We start from the raw sequence: 8293 nt of genomic DNA, 5'->3' as shown, positions 1-8293 counted from the left end.
TCTACAAATGAAAGGTTTCCAAAGGATAAAGTTCCGGAACGGCCGAGTCACAGTCCTGAGCGCAATCCTAAATGTTGTGTAAGGGCCAGAAGCGAACAGGTCATGGAGGAAACCACTGATGTCGCAGAGGGGACGCTGTTTTATAGCGAGGAATCAGCTAAAATTCCTCCATCCAAAGTGCAATAATCGTCAGCAACTGCCGGAAACGTTTAGATGGAGATATTATTCCACAAAATGCTCACGCCAGATAATGAAAGGGGTTCACTTACTTTTCGCCCCACCACAGACATGTGATAGTGACCGTGTGGTCAGAGTGTCACGGTTCTTACGAGAGTGTCCCAGAACCCGACCACAAGGCAGAAATATATAATCCAATAATATATATAAAGTCAGGGGAAATCCTGCAAGTAACAAGTTGTCCGGACCCCAGTAATATTAGCGAAGAGATGGGGCCCCCTATTGGTGGACCCGGGCATTACAAGAGGCTGATTTATTACTGCAAATCTCAGCAGCCTCCGATCTCTTAGCAAATTCGTCTCTTGACAAATTGTTACTTTTGATGTCAGAAAACTCAGCAAAATAAATTGCTATCGCATGCCCCATATAAAGCTAAATTCCCCCATATACATGATGTCATATATTTGTAATGTATTATGTCACAGGACTGTGCAAACGTTTTTGCAGGTGTGAAAAAAAATGCCGTAAAGTAAGACCCTTTCATGAGTAAAATATTGTAGTGATAATAGTTTATTTTTTATAAAACAACAAAATGCACAGTGAATGAAGAAAAGAGAAATGAACTCCAATATGTATCTAGTGAACGCCCGTCACCTCCATCATCAGCATCTGGTGACCGCCCGTCTCCTCCATCATCAGTATCTGGTGACTGCCCGTCGCCTCCATCATCAGTATCTGGTGACTGCCCGTCGCCTCCATCATCAGTATCTAGTGACCGCCCGTCACCTCCATCATCAGTATCTAGTGACCGCCCGTCACCTCCATCATCAGCATCCGGTGACCGCCCGTAACCTCCATCATCAGTATCTGGTGATCGCCCGTCTCCTCCATCATCAGTATCTGGTGACTGCCCGTCGCCTCCATCATCAGTATCTGGTGACCGCCCGTCACCTCCATCATCAGTATCTGGTGACCGCCCGTCGCCTCCATCATCAGTATCTAGTGACCGCCCGTCACCTCCATCATCAGTATCTGGTGACCACCTGTTGTCTCCATCATCAGTATCTAGTGACCGCCCGTCACCTCCATCATCAGTATCTGGTGACCGCCCGTCACCTCCATCATCAGCATCTGGTGACCGCCCGTCACCTCCATCATCAGCATCTGGTGACCGCCCGTCTCCTCCATCATCAGTATCTGGTGACTGCCCGTCGCCTCCATCATCAGTATCTAGTGACCGCCCGTCACCTCCATCATCAGTATCTGGTGACCACCTGTTGTCTCCATCATCAGTATCTAGTGACCGCCCGTCACCTCCATCATCAGTATCTGGTGACTGCCCGTCGCCTCCATCACTTCTTCTCGTCACTTGTACACAGGTTATGGAGGATCTCGGCAGGAGTTGGTGCCAAACATCTTGGAGACCTGACCCCAGATCTTCTGTGTATGAGGCTTGGGCGGATCCTTCTGTGATCCCAGACAGACGGGATGATGTGAGATCAGGGATCTACGGGGCCGGATCATCACCCCCAGGACTCCTCGCTCTTCTTGGCAGGATTTTCAGTGTCTCTGCGGCATCACATATTCTGTCTGACAGACACTTTCCCTTATAATCACCAGTGCATAGACCCTCTGGAGACATCTACAGTCCTATATGTGACTATTATGGGCCGCGGCCCCTCTTATTACGCTTCAGCACTATTATATCAAACAGGATGAGTGATTTAAGTTATCGGGTCTCTGCTGCCACCAAGTGGATATTTGTAACATTGCACTTGCACAACTTACAAGCCACACTGCCCCCTTAATGTGATGCTCCCTGATACGTTCCTGTCTCTGATCCCTGCCTTTTTCCACCACCCAGGTCCACTAGACTCTGTTGTGCTTCACTGCAAGCTTTGCAGATGGTCTGGAGTACTTCCATGTGATCAACCGCTCGGGCCTATATAAGGCTCACCAAGACACGCACCCATGTCCTAGTATTGAGACTTCAGTGTTGTTAAACGCTTGAGTTTCTCTGTGCCCCTTTTCCTGCTCAACTGCTGCCTGAAGTCTCTAGAACGTCTCCTGCCTGCCTATAGTTTTCAGCATCCCACTTGCCTGTGGCGCCTGGACGTCTCCCACCTGCCTGCGGTTTCCAGCATCCCTTCCCCTTTCCTGCCTTCTCCTAGACATCTCATGCCTGCTAGTGGTTTCCAGCATCCCACCTGCCTGCTGTTTTCAGCATCCCGCCTCCTTGTCTGTGGTTTCCAGAGCATCTCCCATCCTGCCTGTCTGCCTGCAGTCTCCTGGAAGTTTCCCGCCTTCCTGATGTTTCCAGCATCCCACCTGCCTACGGTCTTTTGAACATGTCCTGCCTGTGGTTTCCAGCATTCCGGCTGCTTGTCTGCCAGCCTTGGACATCTCCCGCCTGCCTTGGTTTCCAGCATCTCGCCTCCTTTCCTGCAGTCTCTTGGACATATCCTTCCTGCCTGTGGTTTCCAGAATCCCACCTGTCTATGGTCTTTTGGACGTTCCTGCCTGCGGTTTCCAGTATTCCTGCTGCCTGTCTGCAGTCTCTGGGAGGTCATTGCTAAAGAAGCCGGCTGTTCACACAGTGCTGTATCCAAGCAGATTAATGGAAAGTGGAGTGGAAGGAAAAAGTGTGGTAGAAAAAGGAGCACAAGCAACCGGGATAACCGCAGCCTGGAAAGGATTGTTAAGAAAAGGCCATTCAATAATTGGGGGGAGATTCACAATGAGTGGACGGCTGCTGGAGTCATTGCTTCACCACACACAGATGTCTCCAGGACATGGACTACAAGTGTCACATTCCTTGTGTCCGGCCACTGATGACCAACAGACAACGCCAGAAGCGTCTTACCTGGGCCAAGGAGAAGAAGAACCGGACTGTTGTCAGTGGTCCAAGGTGTTGTGTTCAGATGAAAGTAAATTTTGCATTTCATTTGGAAATCAAGGTCCCAGAGTCTGGAGGAAGAGTGGAGGCCACAATCCAAGCTGCTGGAGGTCTGGTGTGAAGTCTCCACCATCAGTGATGGTTTGGGGAGCCATGTCATCTGCTGGTGTAGGTCCACTGTGTTGTATCAAGACCAAAGTCAGCGCAGCCGTCTACCAGGATATTTTAGAGCTCTTCATGGTTCCCTCTGCTGACAAGCTTTTTGGAGATGGAAATGTCATTCTCCAGTAGGACTTGGCCCCTGTCCACACTGCCAAAAGTACCAATACCTGGTGTAAAAACAACAGTATCACTGGGCTTGATTGGCAGCAAACTCGCCTGACCTTAACCCCATAGAGAATCTATGGAGTATTGTCAAGAGGAAGATGAGACACCAGACCCAACAATGCAGACGAGCTGAAGGCTGCTATCAAAGCAACCTGGGCTTCCATAACCCCTCAGCAGCGCCACAGGCTGATCGCCTCCATGCCACGCCGCATTGATGCAGTAATTGATGCAAAGGAGCCTGACCAAGTACTGAATGCATTTACTGAGCATACATTTCAGTAGGGAACATTTCAGATTTTAAAATCACTTTTCAAGCCGGTGTTATAAAGTATTCTAATTTACTGAGATAATGACTTTTGTGTTTTCATTCACCACTAGAGGGAGCTCACTACATACAGATTTATATCCAGAAGAAATGTTTAGTGAAAATCCTCTGCTTCTGACTGATTGAAGAGATACAGTGCCTTGCAAAAGTATTCGGCCCCCTGGAACTTTTCCACCTTTTCCCACATATCATGCTTCAAACATAAAGATACCAAATGTAAATTTTTGGTGAAGAATCAACAACAAGTGGAACACAATTGTGAAGTTGAACGGAATTTATTGGTTATTTTAAATTTTTGTGGAAATTCAAAAACTGAAAAGTGGGGCGTGCAATATTATTCGGCCCCTTTACCGTCAGTGCAGCAAACTCCCTCCAGAAGTTCATTGTGGATCTCTGAATGATCCAATGTTGTCCTAAATGCCTAATGATGATAAATATAATCCACCTGTGTGTAATCAAGTCTCCGTATAAATGCTCCTGCTCTGTGATAGTCTCAGCGTTCTGGCTGAAGCACAGAGAGCATCATGAAGACCAAGGAACACAGCAGGCAGGTCCGTGATACTGTTGTGGAGAAGTTTAAAGCCGGATTTGGATACAAAATGACTTCCAAAACGTTAAACATCCCAAGGAGCACTGTGCAAGCGATCATATTGAAATGGAAGGAGTATCATACCACTGCAAATCTACCAAGACCCGGCCGTCCCTCTAAACTTTTATCTCAAACAAGGAGAAGACTGATCAGAGATGCAGCCAAGAGGCCCATGATCACTCTAGATGAACTGCAGAGATCTACAGCTGAGGTGGGACAGTCTGTCCACAGGACAACAATCAGTCGTACACTGCACAAATCTGGCCTTTATGGAAGAGTGGCAAGAAGAAAGCCATTTCTCAAAGATATCCATAAACAACAAGCCACCTGGGAGACACCAAACATGTGGAAAAAGGTGCTCTGGTCAGATGAAACCAAAATCAAACTTTTTGGCAACAATGCCAAACGATATGTTTGGCGTAAAGGCAACACAGCTCATCACCCTGAACACACCATCCCCACTGTCAAACATGGTGGTGGCAGCATCATGGTTTGGGCCTGCTTTTCTTCAGCAGGGACAGGTAAGATGGTTAACATTGATGGGAAGATGGATGGAGCCAAATGCAGGACCATTCTTGAAGAAAACCTGTTGGAGTCTGCAAAAGACCTGAGACTGGGACGGAGATTTGTCTTCCAACAAGACAATGATCCCAAACATAAAGCAAAATCTACAATGGAATGGTTCACAAATAAACGTATCCAGGTGTTAGAATGGCCAAGTCAGAGTCCAGACCTCAATCCAATCGAGAATCTGTGGAAAGAGCTGAAAACTGCTGTTCACAAACGATCTCCATCAAACCTCACTGAGCTCGAGCTGTTTGCCAACGAAGAATGGGCGAGAATTTCAGTCTCTCCATGTACAAAACTGATAGAGACAAACCCCAAGCGACTTGTAATCGCAGCAAAAGGTGGCGCAACAAAGTATTAAGTTACAGGGGCCGAATAATATTGCGCGCCCCACTTTTCAGTTTTTGATTTTCCACAAAAATTTAAAACAACCAATAAATTTCGTTCAACTTCACAATTGTGTTCCTCTTGTTGCTGATTCTTCACCAAAAATTTACATTTTGTATCTTTATGTTTGAAGCCTGATATGTGGGAAAAGGCTGGAAAGTTCCAGGGGGCCAAATACTTTCGCAAGGCACTGTATCAGTCCGTATGTGGTTTAATAATAGATTGTGGCTTCATTCTACGCATTTCGAAGTTACAAGAACTTCAGGGAAAAAAAGGACCACATGTACATATAAGATATGACGGTGGATTCTTATAGCTGCACGTTTTGAATTTAGGAAGAAAAAGATACCACCTGATAGTTTAGATTGTGTCCAAGTTCAATGCGATCTTATTGTGTCATGTACACAAGATGAATAACTAAAACTTCACATACAATATATTGCCGTGATGTGTTAACTGCTACATGACTGCTATAGTCAGATTCCTGCCTCTGGCAGTTCGCTCATCCTGAGCCTGATGGTGCATCATTAGATTTGAAGAATCTTAGTGATAAGAGCAAGACACAACATTTTTTTAAAAATTAAAGTTGTTTTTACAATTTAATGACTGTCAATAATCTACTATATAATTGTCTAAGGGTCACTTCCGTCTTTCTGTCTGTCTGTCTGTCACGGAAATCCCCAGCTGGCCACGACCAATCAGCGATGGGCACAGTCCGGTCGCGAAATGGCCGCCCCTTACTCCCCTGCAGTCAGTGCTTCCTCCATTCTCCCCCCCAGTCAGCACCCATATAGCGTTAACCGGACTGCCTTACACTGTGGCATAACGCGGTGTAAGGCACTCCGTTAACGCTGCCATTAACCCTCTGTGTGACCAACTTTTTACTATTGATGCTGCCTATGGATCATCAATAGTAAAAACATATAATGTTAAAAATGATTAAAAAAAATAAAAAAAATCATTATATACTCACCCCTCGACGGCCCCCGGATCCAGCCCAGGCCTTTCCCGCTCCGGTCGCAATAATGCATTGTGGCAGTGACCGGAGATGACGTAGTGGTCTTGCGAGACCTCTACTTCATCACGTGTTATTGCCGGTTGGGACCGGAGCGGCGCGCGAGGAGCTGGAAAGGCCTGGGCTGGATCCGGGGCCGTCGGGGGGTGAGTATATAACTATTTTTTATTTTCATTCTTTTTTTTAACAGGGATATGGTGCCCACACTGCTATATACTGCGTGGGCTGTTATATACTGCGTGTGCTGTGTTATATACTGCGTGGGCTGTGTTATATACTGCGTGGGCTGTGTTATATACTACGTCGGCTGTGCAATATAATACGTGGCTGTGCTATATACTTGGGCTGTGCAATATGCTACGTGGCTGTGCTATATACTACATGGGCTGTGTTATATACTGCGTGGGCTGTGTTATATACTATGTGGGCAGTGTTATATACTACGTGGGCAGCGTTATATACTGCGTGGGCTGTGTTATATAGTACATTGGCTGTGCTATATACTACGTGGCTGTGCTATATACTACGTGGGCTGTGCAATATACTACGTGTGTCATGATCTCAATGGCAAGAGAACATAGCATAAGCATATATAGGAACTAGCTCTTGGAAGATGGGAACTGAGCTGACCATGAACTAAACCTAACGCACAACTAGCAGTGGCCGGGTAGCATGCCTACGTTGATTCTAGATGCCCAGCCCAGCCGGAGGACTAAATAAAGCTAGCAGAGGAAAATATTAGTCCTAGCTCACCTCTAGAGAAATACCCCGAAAGGAGACAGAGGCCCCCCACATGTATTGGCGGTGAGTTGAGATGAAATAACAAACGTAGTATGAAAATAGGTTTAGCAAATTTGAGGTCCACTTACTACATAGCAGAAGACAGAAAGGACACTTTCATGGTCAGCTGAAAACCCTATCAAAAAACACCATCCAGAAATTACTTTAAAACTCTGGCATTAACTCATAACACCAGAGTGGCAATTCCCGTTCACAAGAGCTTTCCAGACACAGTAACGAAACTACAGCTGTGAACTGGAACAAAATGCAAAAACAAACATGGACAAGAGTCCAACTTATCTAGTAGTTGTCTAGGAGCAGGAACAAGCACAGAGAGGCTTCTGATAACATTGTTGACCGGCAAGCAACTAACAGAGCAGCAAGGTTATATAGCGACTCCCACATCTTGATGGGAACAGGTGAACAGAGAAGATGAAGACACCAGTTCAATTCCACCAGTAGCCACCGGGGGAGCCCAGAATCCAAATTCACAACAGTACCCCCCCCTCAAGGAGGGGGCACCGAACCCTCACCAGAACCACCAGGGCGATCAGGATGGGCCCTATGAAAGGCACGAACCAGATCGGAGGCATGAACATCAGATGCATTCACCCAAGAATTATCCTCCTGGCCGTATCCCTTCCACTTGACCAGATACTGGAGTCTCCGTCTGGAAACACGAGAGTCCAAGATTTTCTCCACAACGTACTCCAACTCACCCTCAACCAACACCGGAGCAGGAGGCTCAACGGAAGGCACAACCGGTACCTCATACCTGCGCAATAATGACCGATGAAAAACGTTATGAATAGAAAAGGATGCAGGGAGGTCCAAACGGAAGGAAACAGGGTTAAGAATCTCCAATATCCTATACGGGCCGATAAACCGAGGCTTAAACTTAGGAGAAGAGACCCTCATAGGGACAAAACGAGAAGACAACCACACCAAATCCCCAACAGAAAGCCGAGGACCAACACGACGGTGGCGGTTGGCAAAAAGCTGAGTCTTCTCCTGGGACAACCTCAAATTGTCCACCACCTGCCCCCAGATCCGATGCAATCTCTCCACCACAGCATCCACTCCAGGACAATCCGAAGATTCCACCTGACCAGAGGAAAATCGAGGATGAAACCCCGAATTACAGAAAAACGGGGACACCAAAGTGGCAGAGCTGGCCCGATTATTGAGAGCGAACTCCGCCAATGGCAAAAAAGCAACCCAATCATCCTG

Source organism: Ranitomeya variabilis, chromosome 2, assembly GCF_051348905.1.
Source record: "Ranitomeya variabilis isolate aRanVar5 chromosome 2, aRanVar5.hap1, whole genome shotgun sequence".
NCBI classification, from domain to species: Eukaryota; Metazoa; Chordata; class Amphibia; order Anura; family Dendrobatidae; genus Ranitomeya; species Ranitomeya variabilis.
This window is presented reverse-complemented; position numbering follows the sequence as displayed.